This window comes from Staurois parvus, unplaced genomic scaffold (assembly GCF_062004578.1).
Source record: "Staurois parvus isolate SC_StPar_1 unplaced genomic scaffold, SC_StPar_1.0 ptg000059l, whole genome shotgun sequence".
Classification (NCBI taxonomy): domain Eukaryota; kingdom Metazoa; phylum Chordata; class Amphibia; order Anura; family Ranidae; genus Staurois; species Staurois parvus.
The window spans coordinates 13,490,582-13,514,677 of NW_028317855.1; the positions used below are offsets into that span (position 1 = coordinate 13,490,582).

The window sequence follows — 24,096 nt, forward strand, 5'->3', positions numbered from 1 at the left end:
CTTTTATTTTTTTACAGAGTGAGTGGAACTCCACTTTAAGAATTTTTTTGTAAATCCAAATGTATTCTTCATTTTTTTTTAAAATACATTTTATTTGAAATACAACATCACTTTTTATCACTCCTCCCTCCTAAACCATTTATATTACTATTTTGAACATGCAATCTCATCAGGCTGAAACAATATTATGAAATTAGAAAGAATATGAAAGAAATACCACAATATGTGTTGCTAAAGATGGCACACAGCACTAAATTGAAGAAGTAATCAGAGATCCTCCTGCGCTATAAATGGAAAAAACTAACCTTAAGCTGCCAACACTCACCTGCTGATACCTAACACAGTGTAAATTCCATAAAAAATAGTGTAGCGCTCAAAAATAAATAAATATTGAATATAAATAAGTGACCAATTCATATATTACAATAAAATAATCCGAAATTTCATAAAATAAAAATCACCTTGTAATATTAATAAAAATATATGTATAATGTCAACTTATAATAAATAGCTGTGTATCATGTAAAACATAAGTGGTCACACTCTAAATCAATCAAGTGTCTAAAAAATTAAATATCGTGCTCACACACCTACTAGAAAAAATAGTGACCAGGTTATATTACAACCTTTATACGGATAAAAGTGCTATAGTGCCAAAATAGTGCAAAAAAAGTTTGTCCACTCTTTCAAAAATTAATTGAAAACAATGTCCATCTGGTGATAGATATAATCATGCAATGTGTAGTGGTTATTAACCAATTCGTGATTTGTGCCAAAATCTTCTCCTAATGGTGGCTAAATTTCCTCCTCACCTCCTCCCAGTGACCCCTAGAGGCCAACAGGCTTTCAGGATCACCCTGGATCCTTAATTCATATAGGCCAGCAGCTTCCCTCCTTCATTGGATCTCTTTGTGGGGCTCCTATTTCCCCTACTCAGCCAAGGTGTCTCTGAAGAACAATGGCTCACCAATCCAGTGAGCCAAGAAAGAAAAGACCCTCTAAGTGTAGTATTAAACGACTCCTTTATTGAAAGTATTGAGTAATAACACTCACATTTCCTAGCAGTCCTCCCTCCTCACCGATGTGTGGGTACCCTAGGGGTCACTGGGAGGAGGTGAGGAGGAAATTTAGCCACCATTAGGAGAAGATTTTGGCACAAATCACGAATTGGTTAATAACCACTACACATTGCATGATTATATCTATCACCAGATGGACATTGTTTTCAATTGATTTTTGAAAGAGTGGACAAACTTTTTTTGCACTATTTTGGCACTATAGCACTTTTATCCGTATAAAGGTTGTAATATAACCTGGTCACTATTTTTTCTAGTAGGTGTGTGAGCACGATATTTAATTTTTTAGACACTGGATTGATTTAGAGTGTGACCACTTATGTTTTACATGATACACAGCTATTTATTATAAGTTGACATTATACATATATTTTTATTAATATTACAAGGTGATTTTTAATTTTATGAAATTTCGGATTATTTTATTGTAATATATGAATTGGTCACTTATTTATATTCAATATTTACTAAATTGAAGAAAGCATTCAATTGGCTTATTCACATCCATGTATTTTATAGTTTCCCTTTCTAGACATAAAAGGAACATGAATGAAAACAAACAGAAAACAGGAAGTAACTTTTTGAAATGAGGCCAAGTGATCTCTATTCACAGTAAAAGAAGCTGGAATGGTTTCTGACTAGAAAACCTCATTGTAAGATGTAGTGTTATAATGTGCCATCATAAGAAGCAACCTCTATATACAGTCAACAGCATTGTACTATAAGCATACTAACCCGTAAAGCGTAACACTGTAAAGTGACTCTAGCGAGTCACTTTACAGGGTTGCGCTATTTAAAGTGAGCATGCAAAACAGAAAAGCATCAATGTCTTTTTAAAAGGCGCCTAATCCCATGGAGTCTTGGTTGCCCGGATTCTCAGGGTAGTGAGTCACTGACATAACCATTCAACAGCATGCAGTTCAACTTTAAGTTGTTTGGATTTTTTTTAAGCTTCGCTGGCTGCATACTTGTTCTGGGCAAGTGACTTGCTAGATGGTGAAGCCCTGTTGAGTACAGTCGCTGCAGAGCTTGGAACAAGCAGAAGAACAGGTCTGTTTATAGCAGTATCCAGATTCCTATCTTTACAGGTTTACTTTAACCCCTTTCTTACCAGTGTACTTTTCATGGAGCATTTATAAATAGCACTGGAAAAATAGGGACGTGTGGCTTTTCCTTCTTGAGTACTGATTGATGTGGAACTCCCTTCCACAGTTGGTGTCAGCGGGGTGTGTAGATAAAATAAAAAAAAGCTTTTAGATGTTGTTTCTTAGTGGACACTATTACCCCTCTCCTTCCTCTTACAACAGGGGAAAGAGGGGGATTAAGGTAGTTTGTGAATGGGGAAAGAATGAATGGATCAGCAGCTGCAGATCTAATTTGTTCGTTTTCACTGACAGATTTTTTTATTTTTTTAACCCTTTCACCCACTTCTCCCTTGGTACACATCTAATCTAAATGCAATGATTATTCGATACTAGCAAAAGAAAGTCCTGTCTGCTTCAAAATGGTAAAAAAAATCATTTGGACAGTGTTGCATGAATGCAATTGTCAGACAATCACTGTACAGAAAACTTAACAATGGCCCGTTAGTGAAGTGGTCGTCTGGGATCTGTCATGTCCCAGAAGACTACGGAGGGGGGGGGACAACTGCCGCTTCTGATCGCCTTAGGCAATTGCACCAGAACAGGGAGCTATTACCTGTCAAATTGTTGTGTTTTTGTATTTCTAACTGTATAGTAGTACCTACTGTATGAGTTTAGAAGTTACTTGAACCTCTAGATCTGTCACATGGACAACTGCTCTGCTTTTGCCCACAAATACCTCTGTGTCTCCGCCAGTTGTTTAATCTCTCATGTGTCAGGTATAAGATTGGTACTAACAAAATATTTATCGAACCAAAGTGCTTATTTACATTAAGTTGCTGTCTGTTGGACTAAAACAATATACAGTATATACATGCTGAATTCAGGTGCTGTGCTCCCACTTGTATCATTCTGTCAAAGATTTTATTCATTTTAACAGAAAACCCATAAATATTGGGACATCGACACAATTCTAACATTTTTGGCTCTATACACCACCACAATGGATTTGAAATGAAACGAACAAGATGTGCTTTAACTGCAGACCGTCAGCTTTAATTTGAGGGTATTTACATCCAAATCAGGTGAACGGTGTAGGAATTACAACAGTTTGCATATGTGCCTCCCACTTGTTAAGGGACCAAAAGTAATGGGACAGAATAATAATCATAAATCAAACTTTCACTTTTTAATACTTGGTTGCAAATCCTTTGCAGTCAATTACAGCCTGAAGTCTGGAACGCATAGACATCACCAGACGCTGGGTTTCATCCCTGGTGATGCTCTGCCAGGCCTCTACTGCAACTGTCTTTAGTTCCTGCTTGTTCTTGGGGCATTTTCCCTTCAGTTTTGTCTTCAGCAAGTGAAATGCATGCTTAATCGGATTCAGGTCAGGTGATTGACTTGGCCATTGCATAACATTTCACTTCTTTCCCTTAAACAACTCTTTGGTTGCTTTTGCAGTCTGCTTTGGGTCATTGTCCATCTGCACTGTGAAGCGGCATCCAATGAGTCCATAGGATGTTGTTCAAGAACTGTGAAGGCTTTTTTAGATGTCATTTGGCAAACTCTAATCTGGCCTTCCTGTTTTTGAGGCTCACCAATGGTTTACATCTTGTGGTGAACCCTCTGTATTCACTCTGGTGAAGTCTTCTCTTGATTGTTGACTTTGACACACATACACCTACCTCCTGGAGAGTGTTCTTGATCTGGCCAACTGTTGTGAAGGGTGTTTTCTTCACAAGGGAAAGAATTCTTCGGTCATCCACCACAGTTGTTTTCCGTGGTCTTCCGGGTCTTTTGGTGTTGCTGAGCTCACCGGTGCGTTCCTTCTTTTTACGAATGTTCCAAACGGTTGTTTTGGCCACGCCTAATGTTTTTGCTATCTCTCTGATGGGTTTGTTTTGTTTTTTCAGCCTAATGATGGCTTGCTTCACTGATAGTGACAGCTCTTTGGATCTCATCTTGAGAGTTGACAGCAACAGATTCCAAATTCAAATAGCACACTTGAAATGAACTCCTGGACCTTTTATCTGCTCATTGTAATTGGGATAATGAGGGAATAACACACACCTGGCCATGGAACAGCTGAGAAGCCAGTTGTCCCATTACTTTTGGTCCCTTAACAAGTGGGAGGCACATATGCAAACTGTTGTAATTCCTACACCGTTCACCTGACTTGGATGTAAATACCCTCAAATTAAAGCTGACAGTCTGCAGTTAAAGCACATCTTGTTCGTTTCATTTCAAATCCATTGTGGTGGTGTATAGAGCCAAAAATGTTAGAATTGTCTGTCCCAATATTTATGGACCTGACTGTATGTGAACCCAGGCTTACACTGGCCTGGGTCTGCCATGTAATCTGTTGATCACAGAGAAAGAAACCAAAGGAGTAAGGTTATATCTGAAATGTTACCAGGTCCTTGAAGCAATGTTCTTTGATAAACGGAAATCCTCAGATTTTTTTTCCCTGAGTTTCATAATCCTATTTAAAAATGTTTTGATAATAGTAAAAATGTGTTAGAATTATAGCATTTACTTTTAACATATTTAGCATTAACTTTTAAGTCCCTCTGAATGCTTTAGTCACTTTGTGGCTGTGAATGGCTTCCTCTATTTGTTGCAGGAAGCAGTCCTTCGGCTTCAGTCCAGTGTTATTCAATCAACATCAGCAGAGTTCAAAGTCATAACATAGCAATCTATTTTGAATGTTCCCAATGTAGTCTGAATGACATTGTAGAGAAGGGTGCGCTGCTTGCCTGGTGGTAATGACTTTTTCCTCCTGTAGTAAAGAAAAACTATTTTCTAGACTTGGGGCCAGGCCACACAGGTACTTTGGGACAGCTAAAAATCTGGTTTCTTAAGCAAATTTTAGGTGGACTTACTACATATCCGTGCTTGAGCTACACTGAGCCACATGAGTAGGTGCTGAAGTTTGAGATATCGTATATGTCGCAGGAAGGCTACTGAAAGTGACTGAGCTTATACAGTGGATATAAAAAGTCTACACGCCCCTGTTAAAATGTCAGGTTTCTGTGACATAAAAAAATTAGACAAAGAATTTCTCAAGTTTTTCCACCTTTTTAATGTAACCTATAAACTGTACAACTCAGTTGAACAACAAACTGAAATCTTTTAGGTGGAGGGAAGTAAAAATAAAAAACTAAAATAATCTGGTTGCATAAGTGTGTACACCCTTAACTAATACTTTGTTGAAGCACCTTTTGATTGTATTACAGCACTCAGTCTTTCTGGCTATGAGTCTCTCAGCATTTCACATCTTGACTTGGCAATATTTGTCTACCCTTACTTTCAAAAACACTCCAAATCTGTCAGATTGCGAGGAGATCTCCTGTGCACAGCCCTCTTCAGATCACCCCACAGATTTTCAATCGGATTCAGGTCTGGGCTCTGGCTAGGCCATTCCAAAACCTTAATCTTCTTTTGGTGAAGCCATTCATTTGTTGATTTGGATGTATGCTTTGGGTCATTGTCATGCTGAAAGTATTTGGAACTGTTCATAATTCCCTCTACTTGACTGAGGCCTTATTGCCAGCTGAAGAAACAGCCCCAAAGCATGATGCTGCCACCACCATGCTTCACTGTGGGCATAGTGTTCTTTTGGTGATGTGCAGTGTTGTTTTTGCGCCAAACATATCTTTTGGAATGATGGCCAAAAGGTTCAACCTTGGTTTCATCAGACTATAACACATTTTCCCACATGCTTTTGGGAGACTTCAGATGTGTTTTTGCAAAATTTAGCCAGGCTTGGATGTTTTTCTTCATAAGAAAAGGTTTCCATCTTGCCACTCTACCCCATAGCCCAGACATATGAAGTATATGGGAGATTGTTGTCACATGTACCACACAGCCAGTACTTGCCAGATATTCCTGCAGCTCCTTTAACCTCCTTAGCTGTATTCCCGAGTGTAGCTCGGGGTAAAATTTGAGTACCAAGAGCGGAACCCCGAGCTACACTCGGGCTTACCATGCGGCGTTGCTCAGGGAGTCCCTGCAGCACTTACCTTGTCTTTCGCTCCCACGATGTGTCCCCTGCAGCGTCCCCGGCCATCTCCTCCGGCCGATGCCGGCATCTGGCTTTCGTGTTCCGGTCCCTGTGACGTTAGGACGTACGGCGGCAAATTTGAAATTAAAAATAAAAAAATTCATTTTTTTAAAAATGATTATTACATAGTAAAACATTGCTGTTTCAATGCATTTCACATACATTTTGTCCCGAGTGCTTTGTCCTGTGCCCTGCCTGCATTTTGACTGTTCTTTCTGCCTGGAAACTTAGAAAAGTGCATGGCGTCCAAAAAGCGTCCCTTTACGTCAAAAGCGGTTTTAGACCGGCTAGAGAACAGCGATAGTAAATCAGAACCACTTGCAGAATTGAGTGATAATGATTCGTGGGGAAATTCGTCATCAGACACTGAAAACTATTTTGCGACTTTGCTCAGCGATGTGCGAATTTGCCTCTGTATTTCAAATTTCAGTGTTTTTGGTTTGATTATTTTATTGAATTAAATTTATTATTTTATTATATTATTTTTTATGATTATTTATTAAATTATAATTTATGATTTAGTGTTTCAAATTTTATCCTACCCGGGATGTTTACTAGAATCTTGTTCGTACAGATTTCAGTGAGTTATTCCTAAAAATTATAGCCTACAATAAAAAACTACATATTTCCATGCAAAAAAATGGTACCGCTTTCAGCACAAAAAAATCAGAAATATTCATACCGCTGAGGAGGTTAATGTTGCTGTAGGCCTCTTGGCAGCCTCCCAGACCCGTTTTCTTGTCTTTTCATCAATTTTGGAGGGACGTCCAGTTCTAGGTAATGTCACTGTTGTGCAATATTTTCTCAACTTGATGACTGTCTTCACTGTGTTCCATGGTATATTTAATGCCTTGGAAATTCTTTGTACCCTTCTCCTGACTGATACCTTTTAACAGTGAGATCCCTCTGATGCTTTGGAAGCTCTCTACAGACCACGGCTTTTGCTGTAGCATGCGACTAAGAAAATGTCAGGAAAGATCTACTAGAACAGCTGAACTTTTTTGGGGGGTTAATCAGAGGCACTTTAAATAATGGCAGGTGTGTACTGATTCCTATTTAATGTGAATGTGATTGCTTAATTCTGAACACAGTTACATCCCCAGTTATAAGAGGGTGTGCACAATTATGCAACCACATTATTTTAGGTTTTTATGTTTACTTCCCCACCTAAAAGATTTCAGTTTGTTTTTCAATTAAGTTGTACAGGTCACATTAAAGGTGGAAAAAGTTCTGAAATGATTTTTGTCTCATTTTACATCACACAAACCTGACATTTTAACAGGGGTGTGTTGACTTTTTATATCCACTGTATATTCCTGAAACTGCTATGCCACAGCCTTTATTAATGACTGTTATTTACTTTTTGTGGGGGCAAAAAAGTGTGCTTAAAGAGCAGCCTTGTACCTGCTAGAAAGTTGTGCATTATATATTGAAGTAGTTATGGATTGACAGAAATACAGTGTGAAATGTTTTCACCTAAAGTAGAACTAAAGGCAAAAGTTTTTTTTTATTTTGGATAGAGTAAGGGAGGGTTAAGATCCCTGCCAGAACTAAGGGCAGATGGATTCCAGGAAGTAAATGCCACATGAATTGTCTGCCCTTACTCAAGATGGCCACAGCTAGAAATTCTAGGGTGTTTTTCAGAGTGATTTTTCAGCAAAATAAAGCATGGAGACTTGGGTGGATGGGTGAATTGGCTTTAGATATTATAAATTTAATTAAATAACATTTTTTAGGTTGTTTCACCCGTATTTGATTTTATGCAAGTCTAATAATTGCTAATTTTGCACTCCCATCTATAAACTAAAGATTGATCTAATTTTCTAATGGTAAAATAAAATCTCCCTATTTTATTATGGATGACATTCCTTTATAGTAAACCAGTGCTTTGCCCGTGTAGAGTAAAGCAATAGGTTCTCTTTGATGCCAGCTTCACTAGCTGCACGTTTACTTTCCCTTTGCTCTACTACTGTGCCATTCAGCTGCTGCAAGTGAAGCAGGATAGCCCTGTGCAAGCTTCAGGTCCGGTTCAGCGCTGGTATATAAAAGGAGAGGAATTGATACCTATTGGATGTAGTCACCGTTTGACATTGTCACTTTAGATAGTAAAGAACTGCTATTTACAGCAAGGGGGCAGGCATCTTGCAGATACTAAGGATCATGTCAGAACATCTTACCTCTGGAAAATTACATGGTGAAGACTCTCCTTGCCAGAAAGCTGAATATTAAAGCTAAGTACACATGACCAATTTTTGCTATAGTCATCATTGCATGTGCTTGCTCAGCTACTAATCACTAGTGATTTCTGCACATAAGCAACAGTGAAATGTAGCAAGTAGTAGCACTTAAATGCTATTTTTAGCACAATGCTCCAGATTTGGGCAATCCATATTTTCATGCCACACCCCATTGCTTCAGATCAGTTGACCAAATTTGGAGCATTGTGCTATTAATGATGCCTAATCACTACTATATGCTGCACTTCATTGTTGTATATGTGGAGCAGTCACTAGCTAGTAGCTGGGCGATAACAGGCAATCTTTCCTAAAGCAAAATTCCCTTTGCATGCCCAACCTGGTCAGAGAGTCCTCTTTTGCAGATTATTTTTTTATTTTTTTTTCAGTGGTTTTTTTTTTTTTTTTCATTCTTAGGGGACATTTACTTAAAACGTTATTTTGGCTTATTTATTTTTTTAAATATACTTATGGTTCAATAATATGGTAATTCAAAAAATAAATGACAAAGCCAGAAAATATAAGAAATTACACCATATTACATATACGTATCATCAGAGTAAGTAATGTATCACGGTAACCAGTGATGTAATTCTAAATAATAAAGTAAGTCCTACCACCAGTTTGACTTTTTTACACATATGATGTTCGTTCATTATTACTGTTCTGTTAAAAAAAAATAAAAAATTTCCATATAACTTTAACATAGATCTTAAGAATAGAATGGTACTTTTATGATCCATGTGTAGTTGTTCCTGCACAAGACACCAACTCCAGAATAGTCAAAATACCAAACCAGCATACTTGGCTCCTGGCTTTATTAACTGTTGTAGTGGGGCAAGAAATGAAGGCCCACCATTCTCCGATACTAAAAGGATAAAAATCTGACAGATTTTATTGTGCTAAAATTAAAATGGCCTGGCTTTTAGGTGAGTTTTTTAATCTTTTTGGCTGATTTGTTTAAAATTTAATTTATCTTTAATATTATTCTTGGACAGTGAAGTATTACAGCCAATGAGTTGATTATGATGTTTTCTTACTGTTGTTGGCAAACTGATACTCTCCAGTAAGGCCTGCAGTTTGCTAGTCATCTCTGTACTTTTACATTATTAAGTTGTAAGATGTTTTGTTAAGCTTTATTCACATGGGCATACTATAGTATACACCCGTGCTAGGGCTGTGTTTTGCCTGCAGGGGGATGCACAGATGTTTATGCGTCCCCATACAAGCAGTTTATGTCAGACTTAGCCTCTGCTCCTGATTTGAGAGCCACACAGGTGCATGGCCCCGAATGCACAAAAACAATTAATATGTATATCTGTGACCTTCAACTGGGCTTTAGTCTCTACTTGAAGAGAAGTTGAACCACTGATCTAAAATGCAGGGCTCTTTCCAGACATAAGTTCATTTATTTAATGAGAAGGCACAGATCAATTCACTTGTCTGCTCTAGTATTGTTGATATTTTTCAACCTGTAATAAACTGCTTTACAACTAGATATAAATTACTTTTCTATATTTTAGTTTTGAACTGTAGCTCGTGTTGTCTGGTTTTGACAAGTATATGAAAACACATAAGCTCCCTTCTCTTTCAGATTCAGGCAGATCAAGTTTCACTTGAATGTTGAGCAGGTTGACTTTCAGCAAAAAGCTGGTAGAAACATGTTTAACTTGCAGCCTCTTCAGTGGTGTTTATTTTCAATACACCATTTTGTCATTCTGTTAGCTTTCCTGGTGGTTAAGTAGAATTCCAGGTGATGCCTAACTAATCTTAAAAATGTCCCTTCCTCCCTCCTAAAACATATTCTGACTAAAGCGGGCCATATATTAACAAGTTTTCCTTTCTGCAACCACAGATTGCAGGAAAGAAAACTACTTTTATTTCCCCATCAACACATTCAATCTTTGATGCAGTAAAACCCTCCCTCGGAGCTATCCATTCTGATAATGATCACTGCTGACTGCCGTATGATCATATTAATGATCAAACGGGAAAAACACTCGACAGGCTGGTTGTCCTAAAGTTGATCAATGGATTGACTGAGCACTGTAGAAGTGATTGGGCGGCTCAGATCACTTTTACTGAACAGCTGATCGCCGGTAGCCATGATCCTGGTATGATTTGCCATCCTGGATGTTTACATATGTATAGTGGATGGCAAATGGTTAAGTGACACGGGTCTCGCCCCTCTGTGACTTGTGATCTTACCCAATTTGCTGCTTTTCTACAAAATGAAGCAAGGGAGTAGGAGGAGGTTATACTATGGTCACCAATTCTTGTCAAGGGTCCAGATGCTCCTTTAGGCGGCATAGTGTCCCTATGACATAGCAGTAGTTCCCATTCTGACACACTTTTATTTTTCTGTATTTCCAGTACCCAGATGAGGTGTGGGAATGTAGGAGGTTGAGATGAAGTATGTTCCTGTAATGGAAAAGTGAATAGCTACACTCTTCCTTGTAAACTGTAAAGGAGCCTTTTTCATATCTTATTCCTTCACTACAGCACAAGGAGCAAGGCAAATTAAAGCTCATCCCAGGGCAAAAACAATTTTATTGAATATTTGTAGCTGTCTAGATACCTTTTAAAGGGAAAGAAATGTACACTTTGCACGGTTTAGGAGATATTCACATAGCATGTAGCCGGTGGTGTCGGTGGCACTCTGAAGGGAAAACATACCTGTGCTGTACCTTCCTCATGCATGCATGGGTGTGATATCATTGCAACCCTGGACATTCATACAGCTGGAGTTCACAAACCGGAAAGGAAGACCGGTGTAAAGATGGATGTGCCCAGGAGCTGTGATGGCACTGGGCTGGAGGGCTCTGTGTCCAGGTAGGTCTGTCATAATGTGTTAGTATGCGGTGCTAACTAGTACATTATGACTTAAACCTGCAGGGGCCCAATTTTTTTTTTTTTGGTGGCGGGGTTGATTTACTAAAGGCAGATAGTCTGTGCACTCTGCAAGTGCTGTTGCACGCATTTTCATTAGTAAATCTAATGTAGTAAAGCTTCACTTTGTAAAGAATATCCAATCAGGTGCAAAGAAGGTAAAAAAAATGTTTTGCTTGTATATGATTGGATTGTGCAAATCAGCAGAGCTTTACCACATTTACTAAGCTTTTGGGGAAAATGAGTGCAACTGCACAGTCTTTATGCTTAGTAAATCCACTCTGTTGCCACAAAAGCCTGTTGATGATGCAACTGTTTACTTCAACATACATTTTCTTTTGCGGATTGTCTCCTTGCCCCTAATTAGTTTAGCTTGGGTAATGGCCAGGTCTTTCTTCCTTGCCCCTTCCTGTACTGGCCACTCACCAATAATTTCAGCCAGAGCGATCTCTGGCCCCTTCAGTTGTTTAGGGTCCTGAGCTGTTTGTTAGCATTCCAAGACACTTGACAGATAAGACCAGGTCACAAGTACAGCAGTTGTGGGTCAGACCCTGCCTCTCTCCGGCCCTTATTGTATTAAATGCAATATAGTTTTTCTAGACTGCACTATTTTCTCGTACAGCAGTAAAAGTTGGGGGGTGAGGGATGATGATTCCATATTGTTTGGTCAGCAGCACACTGGATATCTGTTAATTTACCTTTTTGCCTGTGAATCAGCCCAGTCAGTTAAATCTCCTTTTTGTCCCTTTTAGTGGGATGTGAGGTTCAGAATGTGGGGGCAGGTCAAGTGCCATTTTCAGTGGAAAGCAGAAATTTGCATGTAACTTCTGGGTTTTGAGTTTCTGAATTTACTGATTTGTTCAGTTGCCTAGGCTTGTGACCATTTTAATTTAAGTTTTAAGTCCTTGTATTTGTCTTGTGCTTGTCTTTGGTTCGATTAACAACATAATCATGCCTAGGTGTACCTGAGACCTGTATAACAATAACTGGCATTGACTGTGTTTTATGATAAAGCAGGCCAAGGGCAGTTATCCTAGCTGCTGATTGAGCTTCTGTGTTACTGAGCCAGTGCAACTGTGCAGACCTTATTTGCTTTCCAGTTGCCTTCTGTGAAAAGTGTAGTTCTTGCCAACACAAATTAAATCCTGAATTCTGCAAACTGTATTCACAATGTGTAGTTCTCACCCTAGAGTCAAGCTTATAGTCAGCCAGGAAAGTACACAAATGCTACACAAAATATTTTCTAGTTTTTTAAATGGTTCACGTCCCTCTCAGATTTCTCAAGGTATTTTAAAGGAAATCGGACATGTAGCAAAATACTTGCTTCTGAAGTTTCTTATGGCTGCTGGAATTCTCTGCTGAGCAAGTGAACTAAAACTGAGTTTTTCTTTTTGTGAGTTTCTGTTGGAAGAAGAGGAGATTGTGATGAATAGTTTGTGTGTAGATTAAAATTTTGATTGATGCAAGAATTTTACTGTTGGAGGGTAAGAGTAAATATTTAGTAGATGGTGGATATTTTGATCACATGGTGAAGAGTTGTGAGCACATTTTGGCACTTGGAAAGTGAGCATATTAATTTTATGAATTTATACAAATTTTGGGACATTCTACACTATATGTGATACTTTTGATGTCATGTTACTGGGGAGTACGTACAGTGAACGAGATGGAATTGAAGAGGGGGAGAGTAAGTCTACACACCCCTGTTCAAGTGTCCTGTTTCTGTGATGTAAAAAAATCATTTCATAAGTTTTTCCACCTTTTTAATTTAACCTATAAACTGTACAACTCAGTTGAACAACAAACTGAAATATTTTAGGTAGAGGGAAGTAAAAATAAAAAACTAAAATAATATGGTTGCATAAGCACTCAGTCTTTTTGGGTAAGAGTCTAACAGCATGGCACATCTTGACTTGGCAATATTTGCCTACTCTTCCTTGCAAAAACACTCCAAATCTGTCAGATTGCGAAGGGCATCTCCTATGCACAGCCCTCTTCAGATCACCCCACAGATTTTCAATTGGATTCAGGTCTGGGCCTCTGGCTGGGCCATTTCACAATTTTAATGTTCTTCTGGTGAAGCCATTCCTTTGTTGATTTGGATGCATGCTTTGGGTCGTTGTCATGCTGAAAGATGAAGGTCCTCTTCATGTTCAGCTTTATAGCAGAAGCTTGAAGGTTTTGTGCCAATATTGACTGGTATTTGGAACTGTTCATAATTCCCTCTACTTGACTAAGGCTCCAGTTCCAGCTGAAGAAACAGCCCCAAAGCATGATGCTGCCACCACCACGCTTCACTGTGGGTATGGTGTTCTTTTGGAATGATGGCCAAAAAGTTCAACCTTGGTTTCATCAGACCATAACACATTTTCCTACATGCTTTTGGGAGACTTCAAATGTGTTTTTGCAAAATTTAGCCAGGCTTGGATGTCTTTCATAAGAAAAGGCTTCCGTCTTGCCACGCTACCCCATAGCCCAGACATGAAGAATATGGGAGATTGTTGTCACATGTACCACACAGCCAGTAGTTGCCAGATATTTCTGTAGTTCCTTTAACTAGTTGCCGACCGCAGATAGTCGAATGACGGCTGTACTGCGGCCAGCCAATTCTGGGAGGGCATCATATGACGTCCTCCCAGAACGCGCTCTCCTGCACATCCCCGAGGATCAACATGATCGCTGTGTCCTACGGACACAGCTGATCATGTGATGTGGTAAAAGGACAATCGCAGTGGCCTTTTACCATGTGATCAGCCGTGTCCAATGACACACTGATCACAGGTTTCGGCTGCACTTTCCTCACGCTGTCAGAGCGTGAGGAAAGTACTGCCGAGAACTGTCAGTTGTCAGAGCAGGGATCGGCACTGATCATGAGGGCACTGATGATTGGTGCCCTGATGATCAGTGCCCAGCAGTGCTACCCAGTGGTGCCCAGCAGTGCCGCCCACCGGTGCCACCCACCTGTGCCCATCAGGGCAGCCAGTCCGTGCCCAGCAGTGCCACCAGTCAGTATCCATCATCAGTGCTGCGTATCAGTGCAGCCTCATCAACGCAACACAGGAAGAAAAATTACCGATTTGCTAAATTTTATAATAGAAAAAACTATAGTTTTAGTTGTTTTTTGTTTATAGCGCAAAAAGTAAAACACTCAGCAGCAAGTAAATACCACCAAAAGAAAGCTCTACTTGTGAGAAAAAAATTTCATATGGGTACAATGTTGCATGACCGCGCATTTTTCATTCAAAGTGTGACAGCGCTGTAAGCTGAGAATTGTCCTGGTAAGGAAGGGGGGGTATAAGTGCCCGGTAGGCAAGTGGTTAATGTTGCTGTAGGCCTCTTGACAGCCTCCCAGACCAGTTTTCTTCTCGTCTTTTCAACAATTTTGGAGGGACGTCCAGTTCTTAGTAATGTCACTGTTGCGCCATATTTTCTCCACTTGATGACTGTCTTCACTGTGTTCCATGGTATATCTAATGCCTTGAAAATTCTTTGTACCCTTCTCCTGACTGATTTTGACAGTGAGATCCCTCTGATGCTTTGGAAGCGGTCTGCGGACCATGGCTTCTGCTGTAGGATGTAACTAAGAAAATGTCAGGAAAGACCTACTAGAACAGCTGAACTTAATTTTGGGTTAATCAGAGGCACTTTAAATGATAGCAGGTATGTACTGACTCCGATTTAGCATGATTTTGAACGTGATTGCTTCATTCTGAACACCGCTACATCCCGAGTTATAGGAGGGTGATCACACTTATGCAACCACATTATTTTAGTTTATGTTTACAACCCCCCCCAAAAGATTTCAGTTTGGTTTTCACTTGAGTGGTACAGTTTATAGGCCACATTAAAGGTGAAAAAAGTTCTGAGATGATTTATCTCTCATTTTATTACATCACAGAAGCCTGACATTTTAACAGGGGTGTGTAGACTATCTATCTATCTGATGCAGGCCATAGATTGGGAAAAAAACGGCCGATTTTTTTTTTTTTACAAAAATGAAAAATTGGTCGTTCAATCGGCCGACGTTACCAGGAACGGTAAAAAAAATCGGCCGATTTTTCATCCCGTCTACAGCCGGCAAAAAGTGTCTCTGCAGAGAGCTCCGCTATTTCTTTGACAGTTCTTTGACATTTATAGCGGCTGCAACATTGTATCTATTTGTATCCATTTCGGATACAGATGTTTTTTTTCGGAAATAGATACATTGTTGCAGCCGCTATAAATGTCAAGGAACTGTCAAAGAAATAGCGGAGCTCTCTGCAGGGACACTTTTTGCCGGACTGGAATTCTTCTTTTTCCCTCTTCCTCCTCCTCCTCCTCCTACTCCTCCCTCTTCCCCCTTCTTTCTGTCTTCCTCTTGCAGGTCACTGCTCATGCGCAGATTTTTTTATCGGTAAAAAGATCGTCCGATTTGCCCATAATTGCCGCGAAAATCGGCCGATCTTTTTCCAACTTTACCGATAAAAAAAAATCTGCCAAAATACCGAAAAACGGCCGACCTATTAACCCACTAACGATCCGAAAATCAGCCGATTTTTATTTTCGGCCGATTTTCGACCCATCTATGGCCTGCATTAGTAATACCTCGGTTTACAAATTTAATTCATTCAGCAGGACTTTTCTTATAGCAGAAAATTCGTAAACCGAAACACCGTTTCCCATAAGAATGCATTAAAAACCAATTAATCCATTCTGGAGGTCAGAAAAAAGTAAACACTGCTAAAATATCGCATGAGTTATTTTATCAAGTCATGCGGTATTTTAGTAGCGACAACCATGTGTTAATGTTTAGGCTGTTAACGGGGTTCTCCACTGACAGCTGAATGTAAAAGAATTGCCTGCAATTCAAAAATGGCATGGGGTCCCCATCCATACCAAGCCCTTCGGCTCTGGTATGGATTTTGAGGGGAACTCCCATGCCAAAATGTAAAAAAAAAAAATGGCGAGGGGGGTCCCCCCCCCCCATAATCCTTACCAGTCTCTTATCCGAACATGCAGCCCGGCAGGTCAGGAAAGGGGGGGGGGGGGGAGGACAAGCAAGCCCCCCACCCCTCCTGAACCATACCAGGCCACATGCCCTCAACATGGGGGCGTGCTTTGGGGTAGGGGGGCATGTTGACAAGGGCCTCTTCTCCACAACCCTGGCAGGTGGTTGTTGGGGTCTGTGGGCAGGGGGCTTTTCGGCCCCTATGTGAATGAGTATGGGGTACATGGTCCCGAAACCCATTCATAAAACTCAATGTAGTGTGAAAAAAGACAGGACATGGTCTTTGACAAGTCCTTTAAAAGAAAAAACTAAAAGAATTTCCCCTGCAGTAGATCCAACGTCAATCATTTTGTCCGTTTTGCTGCTGCTGACCTGACAAAAGAATTTTAAAAAAAGGCTCCGCTCCCAACGATGGTTTCCAGCCTTCTGCCTGCTCTGGTGGTTTGACTGTTCTTAAATATGTAAGCGGCGAGGCCACCCAGGGAAATTACACATGTGACCCCACCCCATGTGACAACAATGATGTCACCTGGGGCGGGGTCACTTGTAATGGGTCAAAAGTCACCTGAAGTCTACTGGTAAGTTACTGTTTTGTCAGTTGTCTAACCACACCCATTGGAGGTGCTTTACTTAAGGAGTAGAAACTGTTCACTTGGCAGAGTGAAAATTAACTACTCAGAGGAGGCAATAAATAGAATAAAGGATTTTTTTTTCAAATTGTTTAAGGATATGAGGAGTGGTTATTGTTTCTTCAAACAGGAAGCAGAGTGACCGCTTTAGGCCACTGATGGCTTTTTCTATGGACCAAATAGGCCTCTACATTATATTAATGAAAAAAAAAAAAGGCCAAGGATGTAAAAACAAGTCATATTAAATATAACTCCAATGTAAACGCTGAATAATTTGCCCATTTAAAATACTCTTTTTAGCTTTTATTGTGTTTGCAGTATAAGGCTTCATTCACATGGATGTAAAAAAAAGGCATACACAAGTGTTTTTTAATTGGGGATCTGAACACAGCTGTATTGTCTTCAATGGAACCTTTTACACAGGTGCATAAACATCAGCTGCTTTCAGATTTGTAACACAAAATCCAAAAATCTGCTTCTTAAGAACATGTGCTTATTCATTGAATGAATATGCGTTTGCAAGTACATAAATTAAAGAGGCGTTCCAGCCTCCTCCCAGAAAATTAAGTCAGCAGCTACAAATACTGTGGCTGCTGACTTTTATTATAAGGACACTCACCTGCTGCACGATCCAGTGCTGTCCTTACCCAAGCCAATTGTCAAAATGTGCTTTGGATACAGGCGAAGGCATCTTAACTAAGGGAAACTGGCAGAAAAGCCTTGTAGCTTCACAGCTGATTTCCCCACGGCGCATGCACTCACTGTGCTTTGTGAATGGTCCCATAGTCCTCTGGGACCAGTGATGCGTCTCGGATCGCTGTGGTGATCTGTCCGGAAGTGGGAGTGGATACCTTTCAAAACTAGGTACCGGCCCTCCCTCCCCCAAAATTGCTAATTGTTAAAGGGGAGGGGGGTGAGTTCTAAACAAAGGGGGAGAAATAAATTCTATTATATTCTCGTATGCTTTACACAGGAACTTTCCTCCTAGAAAGCACGCGTAGTAACATCAGAAAAGTGTTTATTGCCATGTGAGTGAAGCCTTAAAGGTAAAGTAGGGTGCAGAGTACAGTTACTACTATGCATACCTCTCATAAAAATAACCGTTCTCATGCAGATGAAGTTTTCTGTACGTACTGGTAATTTTCTCTAAATCACACAAGCATTTTTTTTCTTTTTTGCACCAAATGGCGCAATTGGTATTTTCACATAAATATTTGCACTCTTGTATAAAAATGTAACAACCAGCACCAAGAATTTTAATGGAACGAAAAGTATTACCAGTATCCGGTATTACGGTAGTGGAATACAGTTAAAGGGGAACTTCGCTGCATCTGAGCTCCTCAGACCATAAACGCTTTTTAATTCATTTTTAATATTCAACACAGACTTATCCATGCCTGCATGCTTTATTTTGCTGAGAGATCATGTTGAAAAACACTGTCCTAGTATTTTTGTCTGCAGCCATCTTGAATGAGGGAATATGATTCATGCAGCATTTACTTCCTGGAATCCATCTGCCCTTAGCTCAGGCATGTAGGCAGGAGGCGTGCTTAGCTAAGTAGACCCCGCCTCCCCTCCTGAAAACTCCTTGGATGTATGACATCAAACCAGGGAGTAACTGAAGAAATGTAAAAAAAACTGTTTAAAACGAGTAAATAGGATATAGTTTTATATCTGTTTACCAATATATACCTTGGCTTGTGGACTCTATAACTTTCCTACAGACTAAATAATGTACACTAATTTGGGTTATTTTCACCAAAGAACTGTAGAAATGTAAAAGTACCCAGTATTGAAGTGGATAATATTGTGCTCCTTTTTGTTCCAGTAAAAATCACCCTCCAGGGAATACTTCTTGGGTCCAGAAGAATTCAATAGACCCCTGAAAGCTTGTCTTGAAAATTTTCTGTTAATTCAGATATCACTGACCGTACTCATCTGTGTTGTCCCAGTTGAATAATAAAACTATATTTGCCTTTTAAAGCGAAGTTCCACCTGGGGGGGGGGGGGAAACGCTACAAAAACTGTAGCTGCTGATTCTTAAAATACAGCCACTTACATGTCCCTCAGTCCAGCAGTGTCCTCACCACCACTAGTTTCAACGGCCATCTTCTCTCCCTGGCGCCGGCATCTTCAGTGTGGGCACCTGGCTGTGTCAGCTTGCGGCTTCACAGCTGGGTGCCCACTGTGCATGCGCGAGAAGCGCTGCGCTTTGTGAATGGCCCCGTAGTTTTCTGAGACCTGTCACGTGTCCAGAAGACTACGGGGAGGGAGGAGGAGGACAACTTCCACTTCCGATCGCCAATTTGGTGTTAATGAAATTAACAGGTGCACTAGATGGGCAACAACGACCCCCAAAACAGGAATGGTTTTAAAGGTGGAGGCCACTAACATTTTTTCCCTGCTCATCTTTTCTGACTGTTTTTCACTAGTTTTGCATTTGCCTAGCATCAGTGTCACTACTGATAGCACGAGGCAATACCTGGACCATACAGAGGTTGCACAGGTAGTCCAACTCCTCCGGGATGGCACATCAATACGTGCTATTGTCAGAAGGTTTGCTGTGTCTCCCAGCACAGTCTCAAGAGCATTGAGGGGATTCCAGGAGACAGGCAGTTACTCTGAGAGCTGGACAGGGCCGTAGAAAGTCCTTATCCCATCAGCAGGACCGTTATCTGCCCCCTTTGTACAAGGAAGAACAGGATGAGCACTGCCAGAGCCCTACAATATGGCCTCCAGCAGTCCACTGGTGTGAATGTCTCTGACCAAACAATCAGAAACAGACTTCATGAGGGCTGCCTGAAGGCCGACATCCTCTAGTGGGCTCTGTGTTCATTGCTCGGCACCATAGAGCTCGATTGGCATTTGTCAACACCAGAATTGGCAGGTCCGCCACTGGCACCCTGTACTTTTCACAGATTAGAGCAAGTTCACCCTGAGCACTTGTGACTGATGTGAAAGGGTCTGGAAGTCGTAGAGAATGTTATGCTGCCTGTAACATCATTCAGCATGACCATTTTGATGGTGGGTCAGTGATGGCCTGGGGAGGTATAACCATGGAGGGATGCACAGACGTCTACAGGTTAGACAATGGCACCCTGACTGCCGATCGGGATGAAATCCTTGGACCCATTGTCAGACCCTACGTTGGTGCAGTGGGTCCTGGGTTGCTCCTGGTGCATGACAATGCCCGGCCTCATGTGGCGAGAGTATGCAGGCAGTTCCCAGAGGATGAAGGAGTTGATATAATTGAATAGCTCCCTCCCCCTTGTGCACCTGACCTAAATCCAATAGAACACCTCTGGAATATCATGGTTCGGTTCCCTCTGATGCTGCTAGGTTGCACCTCCAGACTGTCCAGGAGCTCAGTGATACCCTGGTCCAGATCTGGGAGAAAATACCCCAGGAAATCATCCGTCGTATCATTAGGAACATGCCCCGACATTGTCAGGCATGCATACAAGCACATGGAAGCCATACAAATTACTGAGTACCATTTTGAGTTGCTGCAATGAAATTTCAGCAAATGGACTAGCCGGCTGCATAATTTTTTCACTTTGATTTTTGGGGTGTCTTTGAATTCAGTCCTCTGTAGGTTGACAATTTTCATTTCCATGAAAAGATGGGGCATCCTTACATTCCTAACACATTACCCAGTCCATATCGGTATAGATATCCAGCATGATATTTTTCCCCATTGAGATCTGATGTGTTTTCAAAGTGTTCCTTTAATTTTTTTGAGCAGTGTACATATTACCAGGTTTTAGTAAGTTTGTGGAATTTTACACCTGTTTTCTTTGCTGCATACATTTTGCCTTTTGTTTCACCACATCCTTCCTCAAACTGATTTCCAAACGGTAGGTTGATATAAAAGTAGGATGGTGCTGGACCTTCTGATAGGTGTATAGCCTCTGTTGATTCAGATGTTGTAGGCTTCTCTGTGGCTTCCATATATATCTACAGTGCCTTGAAAACGTATTCATACTATTTTCCACATTTTGCCATGTTACAACCAAAAACATAAATGTATTTTATTGGGATTTGATGTGATAGACCAAGACAAAGTGGCACATAATTGTGACGTGGAAGGGAAATGATAAATGGTTTTCAACCTTTTTTTACAAATATCTAAAAAGTGTGACGTGCATTTGTATTTGCCCCCCCCCCCTTTACGCTGATACCCCTAACTAAAATCTAGTGGAACCAATTGCCTCCAGAGGTCACTTAATTTGGTAAAGAGTCCACCTGTGTGTAATTTTAATCTCATTAGAAATGCAGCTGTTCTGTGAGGCCCTCAGAGGTTTGTTAGAGAATATTAGTCATCAAACAGCATCCTGAAGGCCAAGGAACACAGCAGACAAGTCAGGGATACAGTTATGAAGAAGTTTAAAGCAGAGTTAGGTTATAAACAAAAATATCCCAAGCTTTGAACATCTCATGAAGCACTGTCAATCCATATTCTGAAAATAGAGTATGGCACAACTATAAACTTATCAAGACATGGCCATCCGCCTAAACTGACAGGCCGGGCAAGGAGAGCATTAATCAGAGAAGCAGCCAAGAGGCCCATGGTAACTGAAGGAGCTGCAGAGGTCCACAGCTCAGGATGGAGAATCTGTCCACAGAACAACTATTAATTGTGCACTCCACAAATGTGGCCTTTCCAGAAGAGTGGCAAGAAGAAAGCCATTGTTGAAAGAAAGCCATGAGAAGTCCCGTTTGCTATGTCCCCTACATGACTTCTCGCAAATTGCAAACATGTGGAAGAAGGTGCTCTGGTCAGATGAGACCAAAATTGGACTTTTTGGCCAAAAAGCAGAACGCTATGTTTGGTGGAAAACAAACACTGCACATCACACTGAACACACCATCCCCACCATGAAGCTTTTCTTCAACAGACACAGGAAAGCTAGTTGGTTGATGTGAAGATGGATGCAGCCAAATACAGGGCAATCTTAGAAGAAAACCTGTTAGAGTCTGCAAACGACTTGAGACTGGGGCGGAGGTTCACCTTCCAGCAGGACAACAACTCTAAACATACAGACAGAGCTACAATGGAATGCTTAAGATCCAAGCATATTCATGTGTTTAGAATGGCCCAGTCAAAGTCCAGATTTACCGTATTGTTCACTCCATAAGACACACTTTTTCCCCCCAAAAAAGGGGGGAAAATGTCAGTGTGTCTTATGGAGCGAATGTAAAGCGGCCGGTCCGGTATTTCTGCTGCCACCATGTCAGGTCCCAGAAGGCTCCGGGCCATTCACAAACCGCAGCGCTTCTCGTGCATGCGCAGTGGGCACCCGGCTGTCACAGAAGCCACCGCGGGAAGAAGGAAGGACAACTCCGCGGAAGTGAGAGGCTGTACCCATTCCCCCTCTCTCCCCAAAGGTCCGCAGTCTCTGGTAATCTCCTTTTACTGTCTGCAGTCTCTGGTAATCTCCTTTACTGTCTGCAGTCTCTGGTAATCTTTACTGTCTGCAGTCTCTGGTAATCTTTACTGTCTGCAGTCTCTGGTAATCTCCTTTACTGTCTGCAGTCGTTTGGTCATCCCCTGCACTGTCTGCAGTCTCTGGTCATCCCCTGCACTGTCTGCAGTCTCTGGTCATCCCCTGCACTGTCTGCGGTCTCTGGTCATCCCCTGCACTGTCTGCGGTCTTTGGTCATCCCCTGCACTGTCTGCGGTCTCTGGTCATTCCCTGTGCTATGTCCGAGGTCTCTGGTCATTCCCTGTACTATGTCCGAGGTCTCTGGTCATTCCCTGTACTGTGTCCGCGGTCTCTGGTCATCCCCTGTACTGTGTCCGCGGTCTCTGGCCATCCCTTGTACGGTGTCCGCGGTCTCTGGTCATCCCCTGTACGGTGTCTGCGGTCTCTGGTCATCCCCTGTACGGTGTCCGCGGTCTCTGGTCATCCCCTGTACGGTGTCCGCGGTCTCTGGTCATCCCCTGTACGGTGTCCGCGGTCTCTGGTCATCCCCTGTACGGTGTCCGCGGTCTCTGGTCATCCCCTGTACGGTGTCCGCGGTCTCTGGTCATCCCCTGTACGGTGTCCGCGGTCTCTGGTCATCCCCTGTACGGTGTCCGCGGTCTCTGGTCATCCCCTGTACGGTGTCCGCGGTCTCTGGTCATCCCCTGTACGGTGTCCGCGGTCTCTGGTCATCCCCTGTACGGTGTCCGCGGTCTCTGGTCATCCCCTGTACGGTGTCCGCGGTCTCTGGTCATCCCCTGTAGGGTGTCCGCGGTCTCTGGTCATCCCCTGTACGGTGTCCGCAGTCCATTGGTTCAGAATATTTTTTTTCTTGTTTTTCTCCTCTAAAACCTAGGCGCATCTTATGGTCAGGTGCGTCTTATGGAGCAAAAAATATGGTAAATGTAATTGAGAATCTGTGACAAGACTTGAAAATTGCTGATGCTCTCCATCCAGTCTGACAGAGCTTGATCTATATTGCAAAGAAGAATGGGCAAAAATGTCATTCTCTAGATGTGCAAAGCTGGTACAGACATCCCCAAAAAGACTTGCAGCTGTAATTGCGTGGAAAGGTGGTTCTACGAAGTATTGACTTGGGAGCTGCATACAAATGCACACCACACTTTGCACATATTTATTTGTAAAAAATAAATGTTTCCTTCCACTTCACAATTATGTGCCACTTTGTGTTGGTCTATCACAAAAGCCCCATAAAATGCATTTACGTTTTTGGTTGTAATGTGACAAAATGTGGAAAATTTCAAGGGGTGCAAATACTTTGTGTGTATATATGCATTTTGTATTACTATTTATTCCCAATAAAAAATTGAAATTTTCTACTAAAAGCCCTATCTGTTTTGGAAAAAAAATCAATGTGGATAAAACTGGTGAAGTTATAAAATATTTTTTATTTTTTTTTAATCTAATTTTTCCCAGTACAGCATATAAAATATATATGATAAAAAAAATAAAACTGAAAATATGATTAACAAAAATCTGCTGATTTAAAATTATAGATGCAATATTTGAAAGTGGTATTGTTACTTTTTTTTTTTTCCATTTGTTACTGTTTTTTTTTAATGACTGATTCTGTTCTTTGTTTAAATACCATTACAGTATTCCACATTTGTAGTTAGTATTAAATTATCCTGTCCCTGTAAATTTAAT

At 41.1% G+C, this 24,096-nt stretch overlaps 1 protein-coding gene across 2 annotated transcripts in view; it reads left to right on the forward strand.

The window, feature by feature from the left end:
• Positions 1-24,096, forward strand: part of TAB2 (TGF-beta activated kinase 1 (MAP3K7) binding protein 2) — a 113,244-nt gene that overhangs the window by 41,664 nt on the left and 47,484 nt on the right. The gene's annotated exons all lie outside the window — the stretch shown is intronic.